This window comes from Podarcis tiliguerta, assembly GCF_965153285.1.
Source record: "Podarcis tiliguerta genome assembly, chromosome: 2".
NCBI lineage: Eukaryota > Metazoa > Chordata > Lepidosauria > Squamata > Lacertidae > Podarcis > Podarcis tiliguerta.
This window is the reverse complement of record NC_139535.1, coordinates 71,945,715-71,967,413: the sequence shown is the minus strand read 5'-3', so window position 1 is coordinate 71,967,413 and position 21,699 is coordinate 71,945,715. Positions and strand designations below refer to the sequence as shown.

Here is a 21,699-nt window from a genome sequence, read left to right as displayed (position 1 = left end):
CGCATACTCTCTGCTGACGGTAAGAGCTTCTTGCATCAGAGGAGGAAATAAAATTAAAGGCTCTGATGCATTTCAGTGGGAAATTAAATGCTCAGTAAAATCTGCCACAAGCAAACATCAAACAAAGGATGGAGCTGGGATGCAAATCTAAAACCTTTTCGAGATAAGCAAATCTCATAAAACTCTGATGCAATATGGTAGTGAAGGGGAAATTATCAATCCTGTTTTGTGACTGCCTTTAATTCCGTTTTGTGTTTGAAGTTTACTCTCCCTGATATTGTTTTTGTTTGTTACTACATTATACATTTTTGTGTTTTTATGTTGCAAACTGCCCTGTGATCCTTGAATGAAGGGTGGTATGGAAATTTAATAAATAAAAATGATGATAATGAATGTGCAAATTGACATTCCTTTTGGCAGGGGTATAGTTAATTGCAATCCTATAATTCAAATTTCATAATTCACATAGGTAAGCAATGTCTGTCACTGTCCGCATCTGTATTTGACCCATGAGCTGCAGGTTCACAGCCCATCCTACAAGGATTTATGCACAGTTTAAAATATACGAGTTAAAATTACCACTGCTTTCAACACTCACTGTCACCTAAATGCTTTGTCATGTAAAGGTGAATATCCAGTGGAATATATGGCTGTGCAACCTGATGCATGTTTACTCAGAAGTATGTCCCATTGCCTTCCATTTTAAAGGCAGTTGGTTAAGATAACAATATGTTACTGTAACACTGGGGGGGGGGGTGTCATTTTTTTTTTTTTTTTAGTGAATGGCCAGGGCTATGCTTTCACAAAATTTGCAAGGGAAGCATTCTGGAGCTGCCACAAAGAACCTGTGTGCATTGAGAGGGAAGCACAGATTTGCATAAATCTACTCATGGGCAACTTCAAGGCCCATTTTCACTTCTTACAGTTCTTCATCTTTAAACCAGACTTCAGCTGGGCAGCACCTTCAAATAGAGGATTGTCATCAACTGTACAGTTGGACACATGGCCAAAGTAGCATTGAAACTACATCACAGATGATACGAAGAAGGCAATATTTCTTAAAGAGTGCTGTGGGTGGAAGCAAAAGCATGCTAACTCTTATTTGTTTTCAATAGAGGGCAAAGAAAATTCATGTATTTTCTTACTTTTGTGGATCTTTATTCCACAATCCAGGGGCGTCAGGCAGTGTACATGTTTTACTTCAGTGCTGAAGGAAGCACAATAATAGAGATGGAAAACTGATTTAACAGTCACTAGCTGTTTGTAGAAAAGAAAAGAAAAGACCGGAATCCAGTCCTGGAAAGTTCACAAAAATAAACTATGGACAGACCTGTTATGATACAGAAGAATTAATTTGCTTACCTGCGGTTAATGATTACATGAAACATGAAGACACCAGCCAACTGAAGAAACAAATAGTCCCACTCCCAAACAATAGCATACTTTTCGTAGGATTAATGGGCAGAAGCCAGTTTATCGCATGTTCACATAGCCTGGAGGTTTTAACTCCTCAAGGTTGCAAAGTGATACACTTGAACAACATTTCCCCCTCATTGTTTTTTACATGATAACAAAAGCTAAACTAAAGTAAAAACAGAGTTGATAACATCAATGGAAGAAATAGGAGTTCAAGTTGTCTCAGCTGCATGTGCAAAGAAACTTTTTCTGAGCAGCTGGAAATAGACTATAGTAAATTAGGAAGCAATCCTGAATGCCCCTGCCGACACCTCCACCCAATCCAAACCCCAGACTCGCTAGTGGAAAGAGGGTATGGATTGGTTTGTTAGTTTATAGCAGTGATTCTCAATCTTTCTGGAGTCACAGAGCCCTTTGAGAATCTGATGTAAGCAAGGGACCCCAGAAAACTGCACATAAACACACACACACAGTTTGGCACACAATTTTAATGCATTGGAAAATTCAGGTTTTTTGCCCCTTGTTCACAGACCCCCTGAAGCCCATTCATGGCTTAGAGAATTAATTCCAGTGGAAGGAGCAAAAATCCTTGTTGTGTGAACATATCACACATCTACTCATTAGCAGTGCATATTATAAGAGAAAACTTCATCCTGACCCAACACCCCCCACCCCATCATATGCTCTGATGTGCACTACTGTGGTATGTATTCAAGTTAAAGCAACCATTTTAACTAGCCCACAAAATGTACCAGCTAGCTCAGGTCTCTCATGGTATGATGATATAATTACGTAATGGACCATCCATTTCCCCCCTAAAATGAGTGTATTTGTACCTCAAAAAGAAAAGGGTTTTCTTTCAAAGTGAATCTACCTACCATCTGTCGCTTCTTGAACAGTTCTGTAAAATAGTGTCAGGGCAACTTTCTGATTTTTGTAAGGTGGTGGTATTGGAGAAAGAGGACTGTGTCTGTGCTGCCAAGACAAAGCAGTAGGCCTAATTTCTGGTTGTTTCTCCTGCTCCTTCTACATTTATAATTTGCCTGCCAAATAGATTTAAATGAAACCCAGTGATATCTTTGGTGTGAAGCCTGTCCTTAAAACCAGCCGAGCTGTTTTTGTGTACTTAAGTGTGATGTGGCAGGAAGTTACTGGAAGGAATTTTTACTTGCCCCTAGAGAGTTAGTGGCTAGTTGCATGGCTCCTTTAAAAATTGGGCTGGTTTGGATGTTACTTTACCCCAAGGTGGCTTGGCTGCCTACAGCAGTCCGATGGTTTTCCTAGGGGCAGAATGCCTATGGGAACAATGCAAGGCTAGCACATGCTGTCCTTTCCAAGGGGAAAAGATGGCTGCCCACGTTGGAGTGATGGGCTGGAAGGAACAAGGAGTGAAGGGCTGTGGCCGGCTACAGAGAGGAAGTGAGAGAGAACAAGCTGGAAGGTTATTAAAGATGGAGGCTTCCTGTATTAAATCACAACATGTTTGTTGTTAGATTACAACAGTTTCTAGCTTTGTTCCATTCAAGGAACCAGATGTCTTTTATGTCCATGTTCTAAGCTACCTTGGGGGTTCTTGTTGCTGAAAGGTAGGCGAAGAAATCTTGGAAGTGCCTTCTCCAATTCCTACTGGTGTTTGCTTTGAGACTGGCAATGGAACCTCTCATCTTTCTTGAAAGCCATAGCCCGTGGGTGGGGTGTCTCTGTAGCTCTGTAGTTGCCCAGGCTTTCAGGAGAAAAAGAAATCTGATTCAAATCAAGCAGTGCTGGTGCTGTGCTATGCTGTTGTTTTAATCTTGTAGTTTTTAGATGGTTTAATTATTCTTATAAATGGTGGTATTTTTACTATGTTATACATTGCATTGGGCTCCCTTGGGAAGAAGAGAAGCATATAAACTAACTAAATAACAAAACATGCATCATCGTCGTCATCATCTACCAGGTATTGTAGCAGTTTTAGCACATTAGCTGCTATTTATTTTTTATTTTTGAACATAAGTTATGATTTCATAATACTAGGGTTATGCTCCTATAGTTCACTTTTTGTTTACTCTTTGTCTCCTAAGTGCGTTCTTCTTCAAGTATTCAGATTCCGCACTTAATCATGTCTGATGTTTTACAAGGAAGCTGTCTCATCATTCTCTCTCTCTCTCTGAATCTGAAAAGGGACACCAAGGGCAAAGGTCTTCAAATATGTCTGGTTCCCATGGGCAGTCTTGGGATTCACAACTTGTCCAGGTTCAGGGAACAGACTATTCTTGACGTTTTCAAAGGCCATGCTCATGTGTATCTGGTAGCCTGTCATTTTGGATTTTGGGTGCATCTGCTTGCAGAAATCCACAAACCCATTTTTAACACATTCAAGATATTCTAGGTTGACCTATTCTAGTAAGCACCAGTAGAAGCAGAGCAAACTGCCTTATACACTGTTTTTGTCAGAAAACTGGATGGTTAAGCAAGGGAAGGATATGTTTTCATATTCTGGTCACTGCTTTGAATGTGAACAGAGGATAGTACAATTGCTGACATTTAGATTGGATCCTTGAGGTATTTTAAGGGCACACACATACCTAGGGGGTAGTCTATGAATAGCTAGAAAAGGCTCTCTCAGAGTATCTCACCACCCATCAATTTCTCCCTGTGTTATGGAATTTCCTTTTTCCCTTTGGCCCCATGGAGAAGGCTAGTCCTCTGAGGGTGCTCATTTATAGTGCTTCTAGCATTTGTATGTATTGTACAGCACTTTCACACCAATGTACTGGGAAGTGTTTTAAATAACTTTAAAGCTCTTAAATAAGGAGTAAAAGCCCAATCCATAAACCAGTTAAAATCTGGCCACAATCCATTTGAAATCAGTGGACTCCATTGGTTGCATCAAAATATTATGTGCTAATATGTACGTTTATGTACTTGTCCTGATGCTAGTGTTTTAACAACACAGTTCTAAGCCTGTTTAGTCAAATATAAGTCCCACGTATGACAATGGGGTTTACTCCCAGGTAAGTGTGCATAGGATTGCAGCCTGCTGTTGTGCAAATAGTGGGTAGGTGAGCCAAATTGATCAGATCTGTCTGATGGCTTCCACTCAGTTTGCAGGAATGGAAATAACAAAAGCCATGCTTATTTTCCCACGAAGGCATGTGTACAATGTGCATATATGTAAACACTCCATTTCATATTAAAAGTGATTGTGTGTGCACAGGCTATCATCTATCTATATCTATCTCTATCATCTATCTAAATGTGTTGGCTAATTTTTAAAGAAAACACTGTAGTATGCGAACTAACAACATGGAGGTGTGTGAATGTATTTGTACAAATGTCTGCCCTGTGGTTGTATTGCATAAGTTGAATTTGAAAGGTCTATGGAGAGCCACAATTACGGCTACACTACTCTCAGCTTATTGGGAGAAGGGTAGGATACATGTTTGAGTTTTTTTTTAACATGAAAGGAATGATACCTTTTCAACACAATGGAGAGAAAGAAGCAACGTGGGACCTGGAATTTGGGCAGCTGGTGTATTTGCTGAACTCCGCTTGTGTGGAGGATGGGTATGAGGATTTCTAATGGCTCGACAAGATGCAAGATGCTCTGATGAAAGGTCAATATTTTCTTCTTCAGTGAAGTAGTGTCTCCATCCCCATCGTTCTGCCCGGACACTGAGGTCCAGCTCTGAGGGCCTTCTGGCGGTTCCCTCACTGCGAGAAGCCAAGTTACAGGGAACCAGGCAGAGGGCCTTCTCCATAGTGGTGTCCTCCCTGTGGAACGCCATCCCACCAGATGTCAAAGAGAAAAACAACTAACAGACTTTTAGAAGACATCTGAAGGCAGCCCTGTTTAGGGAAGCTTTAAATGTTTAATAGACTATTGTATTTTAATATTCTGTTGGAAGCCGCCCAGAGTGGCTGGGGAAACCAGTGAGAAATATCCTCCAATTCAAAAAGTGTCAAAGGGTACGAATCTTGAAATCAGACAGCAGTCAAGTGGATTAAACTTATGCATGTGCTTTAGCCAGCTATATATGAAGAACCAATGTTGTAGCAGCTATATATAGAGCACCCAGTAGGATATTCTGTATTGGAGAGTGGACTAGGGGCAGAGACATGTCTGCAGGACTCTTTGCTCCTCTATAGCTTCATCCATCCAAATATAGATTACATTTTTGTAACCTATCCTTAATGCCCCCATTGACTTCCTGTAACTTTTCCCTGTTGTTTGTTATTAAATCGTTTAAACGACGGCTGTGTAGGCTGTAAACGTTTTGGATTTCTGCAACTGTTGCTGTTACGACTAACCAGTTATTTAGCTCCAGTGGAGTGCCAGGGGTGTTTGAGATGCAACAGTGACACGGTGCCTGCCCAGAAGGCTTCGAAAGAACTGTTGCCAGGTGCAGGAAGCAAGCCATATGAAACACACCACTTCCCAATCTAGTGCCGAATACAATTTCCTGCCTTAAAATACTGTACTCCAAGTCATCATGCTCATACTTAGCCACCAAAGGAGATGCATGCTGTAATGTATGCTGCATTACAATGCTTGTATAGGCTTTATGTTGCCCAGAGGCGAGGCCATTGCTCAGTGGTAGCTTGGTCCTGGGTATAAACCCTATCATCTGCAGGTAGGGCTGGAACCTTGGAGCCAAAGAGGACTGAGTTTGATGAGCTATCCGACCACATCAATTTAATGCATTGTTAAAGCACATTGCTTTCCCCAAAGAATTCTGGGAACTGTAGTTTACCCTTCCCGGGAAATAAACTATAGTTCCTGGGGGTTTTTTGGGGGTGGGGAATTAATGTGCTTTAAATGTATGATAGAAGGCAGCTTTCTATGATACCATAATTACTTTTACATATATGGTGTGTGACACTCTTTGGGGCCTGGAAGGTGCACTAGAATGTTTTTAATGCCTCTGCTAAAAAATAAAATTTGGGTTGGGTTTGGGGGAAGAGAAATGAAGTTATTTCCTTGATGTGCTTTAATGGTTAGGACCCTAAGGGTAAACCAATATTGCAACGTTAATATGTGTTAATTTTAGCACAGTGAGTAGATAGGATAATATTTCTTTTTTGAGTTGTGATTGGCTCATATCCTTCGCTTTGGGGTTTAACAGGGAACAAATTTTAATTTGGTATTTATAGCAATGCATCCTCTTCCCTTACTTCAAAGAGAAAGTAATAGAGGTGTAAAATCTGGTCCCATTAATGTAGTAGCTGGAGGGCTGGGGGGGGGGGGGAGAATTAGACCTGGAAGTTGACTTAGCGATACTGTCGTTTCATTGAGGGCTGCACTTTAATAACTTTTGAATGGTTCCATTTAGGAAACTGCAAGCCAAGTCACAAACTTACGAGGGTGGGTGTGGACAAGGATGTTAGCAGAACAAAGTCAGCTGAACAGACTTGTGCAATTGTATCTAAGAATAGATCTACCTGCGTCATGTAAAAAAAAAAAAAGTAGTGTGTATTTCTAGAACTCCTGTCTTGGTACAGAAATCAAAGTAAGGAAGTTTGGTCACCACCAAACACATGAAACCAAAAGAGTCAGGCAGATTCCAAGAAGCAGAGTCCCAACTGCTGGGAACTGAAGTCAGCGTCTTAGGTGGCATGGAGAGTACTGCCAGCCAGACCTACCCTACTGAAAACAGAGCCACTCCCTGCCACATTGCAAGGCAAATTATCAAGAGACGGTGCAGATCTGTAATCAGGGTATTTTGGGAAATGTTTTGAAGCAGAGATGGTGATATAAATGCTTGCACAAATTCTGAACGGCAAGCTCCAAATACACGATAAAGGGCCAGAAAGTTAAATATAGCGGAATGCGGTAACTTGGCCACAACACTAGCTTGCAAAAATATACACCAGAGACGTGCTTGATGCTCCTTTATGCACATGGCATTACTTACAAGGATAGATGCATAGCACTATGTGTGTACAGTGCATCTGATTCCTGTCGATTTGTGCTAGGTTGGCTGACAGGGATGATGGTATCATTAGGTAGCTCATTTTATATAGCTAGCTTCCTGAAATCAGCACGACATTCTCCAAGGGAAAATAAGACCCATGTTTTCAAAAGGAGGATCTTGTGTTTTTGGCTGGGTGCTCTATTGTTCAACTAGGAATGGAGGACACATGTACATACCCATTGTAGTTTTTCCATCAAAAGAGGTTGGCTAAGAATAAAGTACAAGATTGGAGGACCTCTGCTGTGGCTAGTAAAACTACATTTGCCCCAGCACAGGAAGGGAATGAAGATGGGTGGGAAGACTGTTGGAGGAACAGAGTACTTGCTTTTGAACATCTAAATTTAAAAGCACCATCTCTAGGAAATTACCTGACAACCAAACCTTCACACAAATCTGGGTCTTTAAAATTCTGTCCTAAATAAAGTGCCTAAACTGCTCCTGAGGCCCTGATGGTCCAAATGGTTAGCCTTGATAGGAAACCTTGCCCTAAGAAGAAATATTTTTTTAAGAGAGCCTTGGTCATCTAGTTCTTCTGACCTCAACAGGAACAGATGACGTGCTTTTCAAAATGTCTATCTGATGGACGTTTCGTCTCCCTCACAGGACCCATTTTGCTGCTTGTTAAACCAGCATCCTTGTCAAAGACCTCGCTAACTCCAGCAATTATTGACAGAGTCTGAAATTCAGCCATGGGAGGGCGGTATTTAGCCACAGGAGTCCCTTTTCTTACCATGGGGTCTGAGGAGTGTATTGACTCCTTCACGTTTTGCCTCTATTCACTAAAGGCGCTTTCTAAAGTGAGCCAGGCAATGGACTTCATTATCTGAAGATCACTGATACTTGACTGTTGCGCCTCCCGTTGTCCCAGTGTCACAACAGCAGTTCTCCTCAGCATAATTTACTTTGATTTCCTAGGACACAATTCAGTCTTTGGCATCTCAGAAGCAATGGGTCCATTCTGTGAAGTCAGGATCTGTTCCCGAAAGTTCCCAAATCAGAAACGTTTATTTATCTGGTCATATGTCTTGGCTTAGGAGACAATGTGTGAGGGCCAAGCTCAGTGTGGTAATCACAGATAACAACCTCTTTTTTTCAAGGCTGGCCCACTCACATATAAAGTTTGAATAGTAAAAGGAGCATGTGGGAGAGGGGCTGTGAATCTCCCCTCTTCTCTTGAACCTCATTTGATTGTGGTAAGTACTTATTTGGGCCCAAAACAAATGAAGGTTCTTGGAGCAAATGGTTCTTGTTAAAGGCTGCCTTACATTTTATATGTGAGTGGAGCTGGAATAATATTATGAACCATTCACTTCTGGTTTGAGCCTGAGACAGGATATTTGTGTGTTTATGTGTGGAAGAACAGGCTGATAAAGTAATTTTTAAAACCTAGCCCTTTCAGTTTATTTTCAGTTGGAAAGCACTCTTTGAGCTTCAAACCCTTCCTGTTAGCTCATTTCTTCCATTTCTTCTCTTCTTAATATTATTATTTTTGCTCTGCCTGTCTTTCTGATTAGTTTGAATATCTTGGCCTAACCACTTTTATGATTTGTTTTGATCTTTGTACTTCCCATTGAAAGGATGTGGTATGCCTCAAAATAGCAGATCAGTAAAAGACAATAATAGATGTTTGGTAGGACCAACGGTGGAGGTGTTTTTGGAAGGAGGAGGTAAGCTAATAATATTGAGGAAATGACAACAGGAAAAACCAAGCCAGCTTGTCTTGTGTTCCTAAGGTGAAACTGTTTCACAGGGAAGTGTGACCCTTCCCATGTGGCTTTTCATAGACGTCAAAGCTGCTGAGAACATTTCAGTATCAAGGCATTTTAATGATCATCCCTTAGGGCCAGCAGCCCCATAATTCTCTTCTAGCAAGTGCACTGGAACATAATGTTCTTCTCAGTATATATGTGAGCAGAAGGGGGACAACCTTTGCCCTGTGGGAAAACATTGCTTTTTTTGGGATGCAACAATCCAGCTGGTCATGGGGAACAGTTTGAAAGACGCAGGCCATATCCTATTTGCGTAACTGCAGTCCTTGCACCCCTTATTTGCTGTAGTAAACTCCAGGGCGCTGGTATGAACTGTGTATGTGTGTGTGTGTCATCATCATCATGATGTGTGTACACACACACACACACACACACATGAACACGCCTGCAACTCTAAATGCAGTTAGGAAGGACCTAGTAGATGCCAGTGAAAATATTGTGCATCTTTCTTTAGGTTAAGCCAGAGCAACCCTGACTGCAACCTTATTTCTAATGGTGATCACTGGAACTCTCACAAAGACAACATTAGCAGAGAAGCCATAAACAAACTCAGTAAGAGCTTGGCTAATCCATCACAAAAGAAACTTCTTACTAAAAATTGATTGATATCTTGGTATTCTACTAAACTTTTAGAAACATAGCCAGTAGGTGTCAACTCCCTTAGCATGGCCAAGTGTTCTTTTATCAAACCCTTTTCAAAAAACACATTTGCAGAGGCAGAAAACAATCAAATAAACACTGCTTCAGCTCTCAGGGACGGAAATACAGGGTATGGCACAGTTTTTGCTCCCTAAAATGCCTGTCTTTGAAAGCATCTTGGTTGTTCCCTTATGGAACATGGATGCACCATGTATACTGGAGTAATGAGGGCAAGGCTCAACAGCAATCTGGCTCTGAGAGGCAGGCCCAGGGAAGGAGGCTGCTGAGGTTTTGGCAATAAAAGAAGCAACTTGTCAGCTGATGGGAAGTGGGGTGGTAAAAATAATGGCACAATAGCAGTCAGGGAATGAAGAGAGGCATTAAAAAAAACACACCTCCAAACCAGGTGAGATAATAGTGCCAGGTCACACTGGAAAGTATGTACTGCTAATGCAATGAAAGCTCAAAAAAATACTATACACCAGCATTTTTTTTTTTTATGGAAATGAAGAATAATAGGGGAGCAGTTCAGGGAAAACATTGCCTGGGTTCCTTGAGTAAGTAAATGGCATCAAAAATGGAGAAAAGGGCTAGTGGTGAGATTCCCTCGCAGAGTTGGCTTCCATTCCTGTTCTCCTTGTCTAGAAACCATATGCTGTGGGAGAAGATGCTCCTTGTACCCATTGACCTAAGAGAATTCACCATTTTTGCATGATAGAACATAATTTGAGAATCACAGCAACATTTAATTTGTGGTATGGCTGAAACTGTATTCAGTTATATGTGCCATATAGCACGGATGTGTGTGTGTGTGTATAGTTATGTCATCTTGCATTGCATTCTGGGCTATCATTTTAGGAGTCAAAGGAGCCACGAGGAAGTGCATTGTATATTATTATAACTGTGAGGCTGGTAAACCAAGAAATAACCAGCAGTTTGCCTGACGGCCAAGAAAACACTCTGTGTGCCCTGTGCGGCAGAAACAGCCCCTTATGACAGATACAGAACAATAGAGGTTCAGTTCACCTAAACAGCTTTGAGTTTTCCCTTGTCCATCATGATGTAACCAAGCCATAGAAGCCTTTGCTTCAAGCAGATGGAGAGGAACCTTTGTAAAACATGCTGCCAAATGGATATATCGAGGCAGGCCTTATCATGACAGGCTGTCAGGGACTAGCAGGGCTCTGATGAGTGTGTGGTGGAGGCAGGGGGCCAGGGGATTGACCTAGGAGAGGGGGCCAGCGATTTATGGGGTTTGGCACCACCAATATTGTTGTTGCTGTTGTTGTTGTCATATGTTACTGGAAGTTGTCACCAAAAGAGGACTTCACCTCTTAAAAGTGACATATACCATATTTTTCCGTGTATGAGATGCCCCCATGTATAAGAAGCCCCCTACTTTGGGGGACCCCAAATTTAGAAAATGGGCTTATGCACAACTGTGTATAACATGCCCCTAGTTTTCTAACCTTATTTTAAAGTAACCCCCCTTAATCTTATACACGGAAAAGTACGGTAAATGTTTCAAGAAATAAACAAGAAGTCAGCCCAGCAATTTGTTTCATCAACGAAGAGTGACTTTCCATGACTTGTTCACAAACAAGATGGCCTAAAGGAGTAAGGAAAGACAGGAACTAGGTGAGATCTGTTTCAGTGGCGACTGCATCAGCAAGGATAAGCAGGGGCGACCACTGAGACAAAACGGGAATTGGCACCACCAGTGCCACACCTCACCACTTCTGCTGCCCCCACATCCTGGCCTTCACTGAACTCAGTGGGAATTGGGGTGCTCCTCAAGGTCTTGTTGCTCAGCTTCTTAACCCAGGGGAGGGAAAGACGAGTGACAGCACCACACGTTGGAATGCCTCCTCTCACCACTGCTGCTGGTAGCAGTGGGACAGGAAGAACACTGCCTCTAGCACTTCTGCCACTTGAGGTGGGCACCTCACTCAGAAGCAGTGGCACTAAGGCACTTCTGAGTCACCAGAATTGGAACCAGCTACTGAGATCAACACAAATAACACTCCTAAATGACTCATTTGACCTCAATCAGTTTTCTCAAAAAAACAACAACCCAGCAACCCTAGATCACTACTAATCTATTTCATTATTGTCTTCACTTGCTCAGGCTGATTCACACATGCCTGGTCACCACTGGGTGGCTCATCATTCTGTGGCTTATCATGTGATGACTTGCAGTTGATGGTGTGAGCTTCCTCCGTGGAAAAACACTGTGTTTGAGGCGATGCAAGGAAATATGGAGCCACGTTCTCAAAGTTTTATCTAGGATGGCTGAGTTGTAAATGCAAGTCATCCTCCATTGTTTTGGTCTGATCACACGTGTGTGAACTCATGCAAAGTGCTCATGGTTTGCCTTATTTTTCTGCACATGGCTGCTAACGTTGAATGCCAGTTGGTCTGTAGTGCTAAAGAAAGCTGGTCTGGATGGGAGTTGGCTGCTGGATTGACATGCATCTCCACAGGGGTTATGCTGACCCCAGCCTGATCGTAAGTGACCGTTGGCACTGCAAGCAAGTTCTCAACATGGTGCACATACTGTATCACAAATCTTGGCAGTTTGGAGCTTTACTGGCAGGTATGCAGGCTGAACCATTAAAGATGGGGATGCCCATCTACGTTTACTGAGATTGGAATAAAATGCATTTTACAAAGAAGATATTTGTTCCTCTTGTCTATTGAGAAAATGTACTTAGCAGCACCAGTACATATTTTTCATCTGATTTTACGTACTTTGGGATGTGTTCTGCACAACACTTTTGCTTAAATTGCTGGAGTCCGATAATAAACGTTGGACTGATTTGTGTCTGTTTTACAGCTCATTGCACGAGAAACTGTCTGCCAGTTCTTTCCTAGAATACTTTTTGACACCCGTTGCTCTTGCTTTCTGGGAAGACAGACTCTGTTTTGCCTTCTTGAATCATCTCCCTTATATCAAACATGTACATTCCTTACATGGTAAGGAACTTCTCTCCTATATTGTCCAGAGCGGGCTGCATGGAATTGCATTCTTGTCCTAGATGCGGCGTGTGTTTATGCCAACGCCACTCAACAGGCAGAAGATTTGCAGCCCGTTCACATGCTGGGTGGAAGAGTGTTGTCTGCAGCATCTTCATCCCTTACTGGGAAATTAATCTCAAATGTCTTTTTGGGACTCTCAAAATGTAATCATTTCCAGGGAGAGAAAACACGAGATATTATAAAAAAGCTCTTGCTGTATGACTCAGGGACAAAAATTACAACACACCATGCAGTGAAGCTCCCATAACTAAGATTTTCCATTTTATAACTTGCCGAAAGCTAAGAGGTGAGCTATTAGCCTGAGCTATGGCAAGAGGACTAATTATGGTGGGAAGCTCTAGCAATGCAGCTGAATCACTAGATATGATACCGGAATGACATCATGAACCAAGCTGCATGGGGTTGCTAGGGGAGGCCTAGAGCCCCCAAACCTGGGTCTTTGGAACTGAGCCCCAAATCTTCTGCCCCCTTCCATCCCATTCCTTCCACTTACATTTTTAAAAACTTTGCTCAAAGGATAGCTGGACACTGCCAAATGCAATGCTGATGAGTCCCTGTCCACTATCTTAATTTATAAGGAAGCATCTATACATATAAATTAGCATATAGAAATTTGTGTAATAATGGGCAGAGCATAGCTGTCAACTTACAGATTTGAAAATAACGGACCAGCAGCCTTGAAAACAAGGGACCAGCAGCCAAAATAAGGGACCTGCAGCCTCACCTGTTCCAGGCACTCCAGTCTTCCTGTCCTCCTGCAGTCTGGTCAAACTCATGCTGGTAGCTTCGAGAACACCAACCAATTTTGTAACTAGAGGTTCAACTGAATAGAATCTGCATCACATGCACCACAAGGCCTATGCAGCCTCAACTTAAGATGGCTCCCTGGCCTGGCTTTGCACTGCAAAGTTTGCAGCAGCACGTGCAACAAAATGGCACCCAGCATTCAAAAAACCCCTCAGCTTGCATTAACTAGCCACACACAAGGCATTCAAGCTCCACCCTCCAGTCGTTCTTAGACTTCTTATTGGGTGAGCAACACAGTTGGAGCCTCCCTCCTTCCTGGCCTGCAGGGAGGGAGGGAGAGGAGCTGCTTCCTTTGAAATTTAAGGGACATCATTTAAGGGACATCCATCAATAAGGGACAGCAGCGGGACATAGCGCTGGAATAAGGGACTGTCCCTTCAAATAAGGGACACTTGACAGCTATGGGGCAGAGTGGCCATTTTTTTACAGAGGCCTTTTTTTTTTAACAGGGGACGGTTCTCTATCTGAAAATGTCCTCTATTTGAGGCCTATCCCAACTGAGCTTTAAAGGCAAAGAACCAGAAGAAAAGAAAGCAGGGGTCTCCTCAGTTCATTGATGAGGTGCCACAACAATTGGCAGCAACTTATCAACAGATCAGACTGAACAGGCACATGAGACATTTATATCATAGTAATTATAGTAATTATTTCTAAATATGTGTCTGTACATATAAATGATCATATGCAAATTTCCACCCTTTTTTTGAGTGATGCAAATCTTTTTTGAGGGCAATGAACAACTAATCATAACTCACTATAATCTTGGTCCCAGTTAGCAGTCCCATGTTCATATTCTGCACCAGCTGGAATTTACAGGCCATCGTCAAAAGCATCCCCCACATACAAGACTTGGCAATAATCCAGGTGGGAGGTCATCTAGGCCCTTTCTGCAGCTAGGCACTGGTTCAGCACCCTGAGCACTACTCTTGAGAGAAGGAGAGAAGGAGAAATGGAACGTATAATGGAACCTTAATGGTTCCCCGAGTGGAAATTCTACGGGACCAAGCCAAATTTCTCCAGCATCAGCTTCTGAGACCAACCATCCAAGTATAAGTGGAACTGCTGCAATGCAGTACCACCAAACCCCGAATTGGACAGCCACTGCAGAAGGATACCATGGTTGATGGTACTGAAATCTGTTGAGATCAAGGAGAACTAACAGAGGTCACCTACAGGGTGACCAAGATGGTTTTAAGGTGCTGAAGCTAGGTCTGAACCCCAGTTGAAATGGCTCCAGAAAATCATCAATTAATCACAATTAACATGCTGGTGGTTTGGTTTTTATTTTTTTAAAGCCCACTGTTGTCAAACTCAGGAATGCCGAACATGTTGACCACACATAAGCTTCAATGCTAACTCACAGCTGAAATGCCTGTTCTCTCTGTACAGCTACTTATTCTGGGCTCCCCTTGGCATTCCTCAGAAATGCTCTCAGAGTTCCCAACTTTATTCTCTGCTTCATATGTCAAAGTCAGGTCCAGGTCGCTCCCCAGTCATTTGGCATCACTGTATCATTCTTTCCCTTTTAGCAAAAATAAATATCAACCTCTGTCATCCAAGCTGCAGCTGAACGGAGTTTTACTGGGAAGTTTATAGCCAAGGTTAACTTGTTTAAAAGGCCTAAATCCCAGAGAGAAAGTCATGTCTGCCTTTGTGAGCCTCACAAGCAAAGAGTTCTCATGAGGATGCTCTGAACCAAATTTCCAGAGAAGCCAGACTGCTGCTGCTGTTGGTAGTACTGCTGAGGGAATGAGTGAAAGCGATTGAGAGTGGCAAAGGATACTGATCGGCTGGTGCTAAAAGCCAGGTCATTCTCATACTATTCACTAGGAAGCAATAAAGGGAAAGAAATGAAATGCCACAAAAAGGATTGGGCAAAACTGAGGCATTTCTTTCATTGGAAAAGAGGGTCTCACTGCTAAGGGTGGGAGAGAAATTCTTTTCAGTTCTTATTTAAAAGCAAATCTATCTAATTTGCACGTACCAAAAATATGCAAACCAAACACAACCATCCTTTTTTTTTTTTGTAAACAATTTTTATCACATTCCCCCCCTCCCCAATAGGTACCAAACAAGGAGCACAAGGACAAAGCCAAAAAGGGGAAACATAAAAGAGGTGGAGAACCAAATTTTGTCTTAGGCATGTATGCTATATGAACACAGCAATAGATGAGTAGAATAGTTCTCTTATGTAAGGAAGACAGCAAGGTTAACATCAGAAAAGATAAAAACTATCAAAATTATGTATGATATTCATGCAAATTGCCAAATATGCCAAGCTTGTGATTATTGTTGTCTGGAAAATGTATTATTTACTGTGTATGGAATAAAATAATGCCAAACCATATTAAAAGGGTCTGGAGATTCTAGTCCTCCTCAAAATTTTAAATGATCTTCAGTGCTTGGCATCACTGCTTCTTGTGTCCCCCCTGCTCCTGGCCAGCTAATAGAAGCTGGGCAAATTGTGCGGAACAAGCCATTGTGTGCAGCTTTGCTTAATTTGTATGATGCCTCCAGGTTGCAGCGTGTCACTGTTCTTGGCACAGAATCCAAATTTCCTTGGCACACACACACACATACAGCACCGGTTGTGTCCTTAGAGGCGTCATATCCGGCACCATCCGTGAGGTTACAAGTGCTAATTGTAACATTAGCATCTTTGAGTAGTTTATATACTCGCTAGAAGCCAATTATGTGTCCTTCCACACTGGCAGCAGCTAAGCAGACCTAAGATCTGCTGGTTGTTGAAAACAAACTGTGCCGCTTCTGCTACGCATGATAAAAAGCAACCAACAGACAGAGCCTTGCCTACTCAGAAGTAAGTCCCAGTGAGCCCAGCGGGATTTACTCTAAAGGAGGTGTGTATAGGATTGAAGCCGAGGGGTTTAAAGTTGGCAGATTCAAAGCTAATCCAAGAGGGAGAACAAGATGTGGCTCACTGTTCCATAGCTGACATTTCTGGAATGGTGACAATAAGATTGCAGGACTTAGCAAATGAAAGTATTCTCGAGGTCTGTACGTACACATGGGCTTTCTGCTTGTGTGTTCGCTTGTGTCTGTATACTTGGTCTGCAGATTCTTATTCAGCTTTCTTTAAATGAACATTTCGAGTCCTCATGATTGTGTGTTAGAAAATGGGAGATGCACAAAACAAAGAAGAACTATGGCTCTAATGTGATGTCTGATACAATCATTTCCAGGTCCATCTTAGAATCCTGGCAGGTGAGTTTCAGCAATACCAAGCTCTCTTCCCTTCTGTGACTGGAAATAACACCCCAGAAACTTTCTAGAGCTCGAGACAGGGAACGGGCAAGAAGGTGTGGTCTTGTTGTGACTGCTTGGAGGGGTGGCATACGCTCCTTCTGGCTTAGTGATCTTCTAGTCATCACACTAGCAACACCATGACTTCTCTAGACTCTATAGTTTTGGGAAATTTCCTTTTCCATTCAATTTCTTTTATGGCAGGTTTTCTTCCTGCCAGTGTGGTATAGTGGTTAAGAATGATAGACTCGTAATCTGGTGAACCGGGTTCGCATCTCTGCTCCTCCACATGCAGCTGCAGGGTGACCTTGGGCCAGTCACACTTCTCTGAAGTCTCTCAGCCCCACTCACCTCACAGAGTGTTTGTTGTGGGGGAGGAAGGGAAAGGAGAACGTTAGCCGCTTTGAGACTCCCTAGGGTAGTGATAAAGCGGGATATCAAATCCAAACTCCTCCTCCTCCTCCTCTTCTTCTTCTTCTTCTTCTTCTTCTTCTTCTTCTCCTTCTTCTTCTGTCTCCTTACCTTGGCACATCTTGCAGTATCTAATGCCACAGTTTGTTTGTTTGTTTATTTATTACATTTATATATGACCTTTCCCTTCAAGGAACTCAGGGTGGCATACATGGTCAGCCAGATGGCTGAGTGATGATTCGTAACAATAACATCACACTGGCTCTCAATACTGAAGTGTAGGTGGGTTCCCACAAGGCAAGACACAGTGATAACAGCAAGAACCTTGATTGAACTAATGGAACTGGACAACGGGGCAAAGCAACTGCTTATATACATTTCTGAAGGCCTGGACCACTCCCACTTCCAACGTGATTGGCTGTCTAAACTTCCAAGCTACGAATCATGACTCAGAGTTTAAGGGCCAATGGCAGAGGTCCAAATCTTGAAATGTTCTGTGATTGGATATCATGTATCGAATCAGAACATGACTTTAGTCCAGACTCAAGCTCAGGCAAACACAGAGCACTGAATGCATCACAAATACCATGTGTGTATGTGTGTGCATGCTAAAATTCAATAACTGTTTATGCTCAAGACTTCCCTTTCATGCTTCTAAAGAGGCTCACTGGAGATGGCTTTCCTCCTGTCTTTGTGCATTAACAAAGGCACAGAGCCTGGGACAGCCTCTTGGTGTGTCCTTTTATAGATACGGTTCTGCCTAAGGCATAGCATGCCATCAGCACGAGCCATGCTGAAGCAGAAATACAGCGAATCAGAAGTGATACATGTTTATTAGCAGGAATACTTATGACACTGCTGAGAAACTCTCCTGCTTCAACTAAGTACCCAATTATTTTAGATTTATTGCCAAAGCAGCCATTGTATTAAAAGCCCTTATTTATGTAGGTTTTGTACCCTCTGCCTCATGGGTACAGCAGTTCTAAATCTGCTCACTTATTTTCACCATAGGTTGTATATCCAAGGGGAAAACCCTGCCCCGCTCTACGGACGGTGCCACACTCTTAGCAAACTGACGTTTATTAACTAATACAAAGTTGCAAATGATGTACAAACACAGCTAAACAAAAGGCTCCAGTGTTGAGCCTAAATCAAGGCCCTAAATCATGTGCCATGGTGTGACAAACCGCACAGCCCTTGCCAGTACTTTTAAAATGGGCCTTTCTTGCCAGGCTGAGAATCCATAGAGCTCAGCCAAAGAAAACAGTGAGTGGGAGCCAGGGCTCTCCCAAGCCCTGGCATCAGCTCAACAATAGTAGCTTTGGCCGCGATCCACGGAATTGAGCACATGCTCCATAAGGTCACTTCAGAACACCATAATTACTTGATATTTACTTCAGTGGGTTTTGCAGACAAAAATAATAAGGGACAGCGGCACAGTTCAGGGACCAGATGACAATCCCAGGACCCTTTGCCATCTCTCTCCCTGGGGACAGGAGCCAGCCCATTGCAAGCAGGCCAGAGGGGAAGCGAACGCTTGAGGCCCGTGCTTGTCTGAGGCATGGCAATTTCAGAAAGGGCCTTCCCAGAAGATAAGGTTAATGCGCAACAAATATTTAGTTGAGGCTCTTATTCACCGTATTGGTCAAGATATCACCCCTCGAAGCCAGCGCTTCTGTTCTGAACATGTTGCATTTTGCCTGGTGACATGATGCCAGCTGGACTTGACAAGAGGGTTATCTTGACTTTATTTTGAGAGTAGTCCTCTCCAACTCCCCCTACTAGTGTTCAGGGTTGCTTTTTAAAATAGACTCTCTCTCTCTCTCTCTCTCTCTCTCTCTCTCTCTGTGTGTGTGTGTGTGAACTACCAGAGTGCAAATTGTCCCACCTTTTAAAAAACAGGAAGAAGTAATTGTTCTCCTTCTGCATTTCTTCCCACCTCACAAGAAAGGCTATCTGATGTTCCTCTGTCTCCCACCTGGCTACTTGATATCACAATTGCCTACAAAATGTGGCTTACGGGAGCAGCAGGACAGAGCTAACATATAGCAGGTTGGTGGCTTTGGGATGCTAAGAAGTTAAAGTAAACCGGTGGCAGCTGATAGTAGGCTATACTCACACGGATATCTGTATTAGCTTTTAGGAGCTAGGAACTGCTGTAAGTTGTCTTTTTTAGGAGCAGGAGACAGGTGGCACTACAAAATCCTGCACTGAGGTAGCTGTGGCTTCTCAGTGGTCTGTGCCCACCATTCTGGCCCTCCCGTCCTCTGCCATACATACCTCCTGTGACCATGTTGTTTTTCATGCAATTATGCCACAGAGTTTGAACTTCCTCATAAGGATCACTGAGTGATTGCTTGCTTTCCAGCTTACAGAATCATAAATGTGTAAGTGTGGAGGGTATCTTAACCCAACAAGATTATTTTGATTGCTGTGTGGATTTATTTATAATTTACTAACAGCTATGCAAGTTTAATTAATTAATCACAAACATCTATTCCAGCAGTCTTCACCAAATTAAGGTCCATTGTATCCGAATCGTTGCAGTGGACCAACCCAGACAGTGAAAGTGCACGGTCTACGATCTAACCACATTATAATGTACCATAAGCACAGCCTAGGAAGGACCACAGCACAGTGCATGAGAAGCACAGGTGTAAATTTGGCTACTCTCTCTCACACACTGTTGGTGAGGAGCAGGCATTGCTGGAGAGGTCAAATAACTGTGAGAGCTATGAAAACCCAGATTAACCTCCCTAAATATGTGGATCATATAACTCATATTGTCGGGTTTCCCCCTCTCTGAAAACACGAAGTGTCATATTTTCTTTGCAATGCTTTAAGCCAGAGCTACATATGTGAGAATGCTCACATATAGATATGGCAGGCTCAAACATATGGTCGCTGTGGATGAAATTTCGAAATCCCCAGGATCTCAGTGTTGTAATTCAAATCCATTTGTCTTGGGGATCAGTCTAATTTTAGAGGCTCTCCAGGGCAGCATTCGATCTTGCAGGTGTCAGGAAGACTGCTCCTACTTCTGTCTGAGTTGTGTCAGGCTCCGTGAACCAAGTAGCCTTTTCTTCTTTAGGGTCACGAAAACAATACCTTCCACTTGCATCAAAGTGCATCTTGCACTATTATATGAGGGTGGCACAGGTGTGGCAAGGAATTCAGAGATGCTGATGCCCCATACCTTTTTGTTCCTTCTTTGGGTAAATATGCATAATTCAACATTTCATTGCACAGCACATTCCCCTCAATCTGACACTGGTGTTGTGAGTGGGAGTGGGGGAATACAGCACAATGGTGAGGCATCCTGCTTATATTAAATACTCCTTCCTCAATTATTATTATTTTTAAACCTGGCCTTCTCCAAAATACTCTTAAGTACTTCCACCCCAGTATTAAATTACTATCCATTCACCAGTGAGTGCACACAGATTGTTGCATGCAGTTGACATGCACGTATATAGTCTGCTGCCACGTGTGAGGACCTGTGGATTAGGCTACTAATCCCAACTCTGGCACTAGAAGAGGGATAGAATGTGATCCATTTGGCGCCCGCTCCTAGAACCATAAACATGTAAACAATGTGAGAAGAAAGCAGCAGCTCTTTCCGAGTTCCTTTCTGTCCAAATCCCCGATGCAAGAAAGCTGCAGATACACGCACAAAACCAGTGTGGATCAGTGAGGAGCCACTGCCAGGGAGCTATCAATGCACCCAAAGTGGACACTGGTAGAAGAGAAGAAAGCAAAAAAAGAAAAGAAATCACCTGTTACCTTCTCATTGTGACTTACAAAACAAGCGGGAGAGGAATTGGAGGAGCTTAAGGTGATTTCCCCAAGAGCACAACACAAATTCCCATCAGCTATGCTCATGTTTGTGGATTTTGCCTATCAGCTGTTACCATCCAAAGAGGAATGGAGAAACTGTGGTCCTCTGGATGTTGTTAGGCTCTAATTCCCATCAGCCCCAGCCAGCATGGCCGGTGGTCAGGGATGATGGGAGTTGTAGCCCAACAACATCCGGAGGACCACATGTTTCCTACCCCAGTATGAGGGCATACAAACTTTAGAAAGCTTCTTTCGAACAACAGCTGCAAGCTGATACTGCCTGTGTCTTCTCCTTCTTTAGACTTTCAAGAATAAAAACAGCCACAATACTTAGGTTAGATTGACATTCGTTGGTCCGCATGTGCTTATATTTACAAGAACTGGCTGCCCCAGAGCACAGATTTCTCGGTAAAACGATGTCACATCTTAATTTTCCATTCCATGCATTCCACAGAGTCTGCAATGCAGTAGAACTAATGGAGAGAGAAGTGCATGAAGCCAGTAATTGAATCCATTCTGCACCAGGCACAACACACCTGGTCTGGTAACTCAGTAGCTAAAAA

The 21,699-nt window shown here is 42.7% G+C and overlaps 1 long non-coding RNA gene across 1 annotated transcript in view; it reads left to right on the top strand.

Moving 5' to 3' along the window:
• The window catches only part of LOC310673104, a 56,434-nt gene extending 44,053 nt beyond the window's left edge, over positions 1–12,381 (top strand). The window contains exon 3 of the long non-coding RNA XR_014508855.1: positions 12,195–12,381. This is a non-coding gene — a long non-coding RNA (uncharacterized lncRNA). The remainder of the gene's footprint in view (positions 1–12,194) is intronic.
• Positions 12,382–21,699: the final 9,318 nt, after the last annotated feature.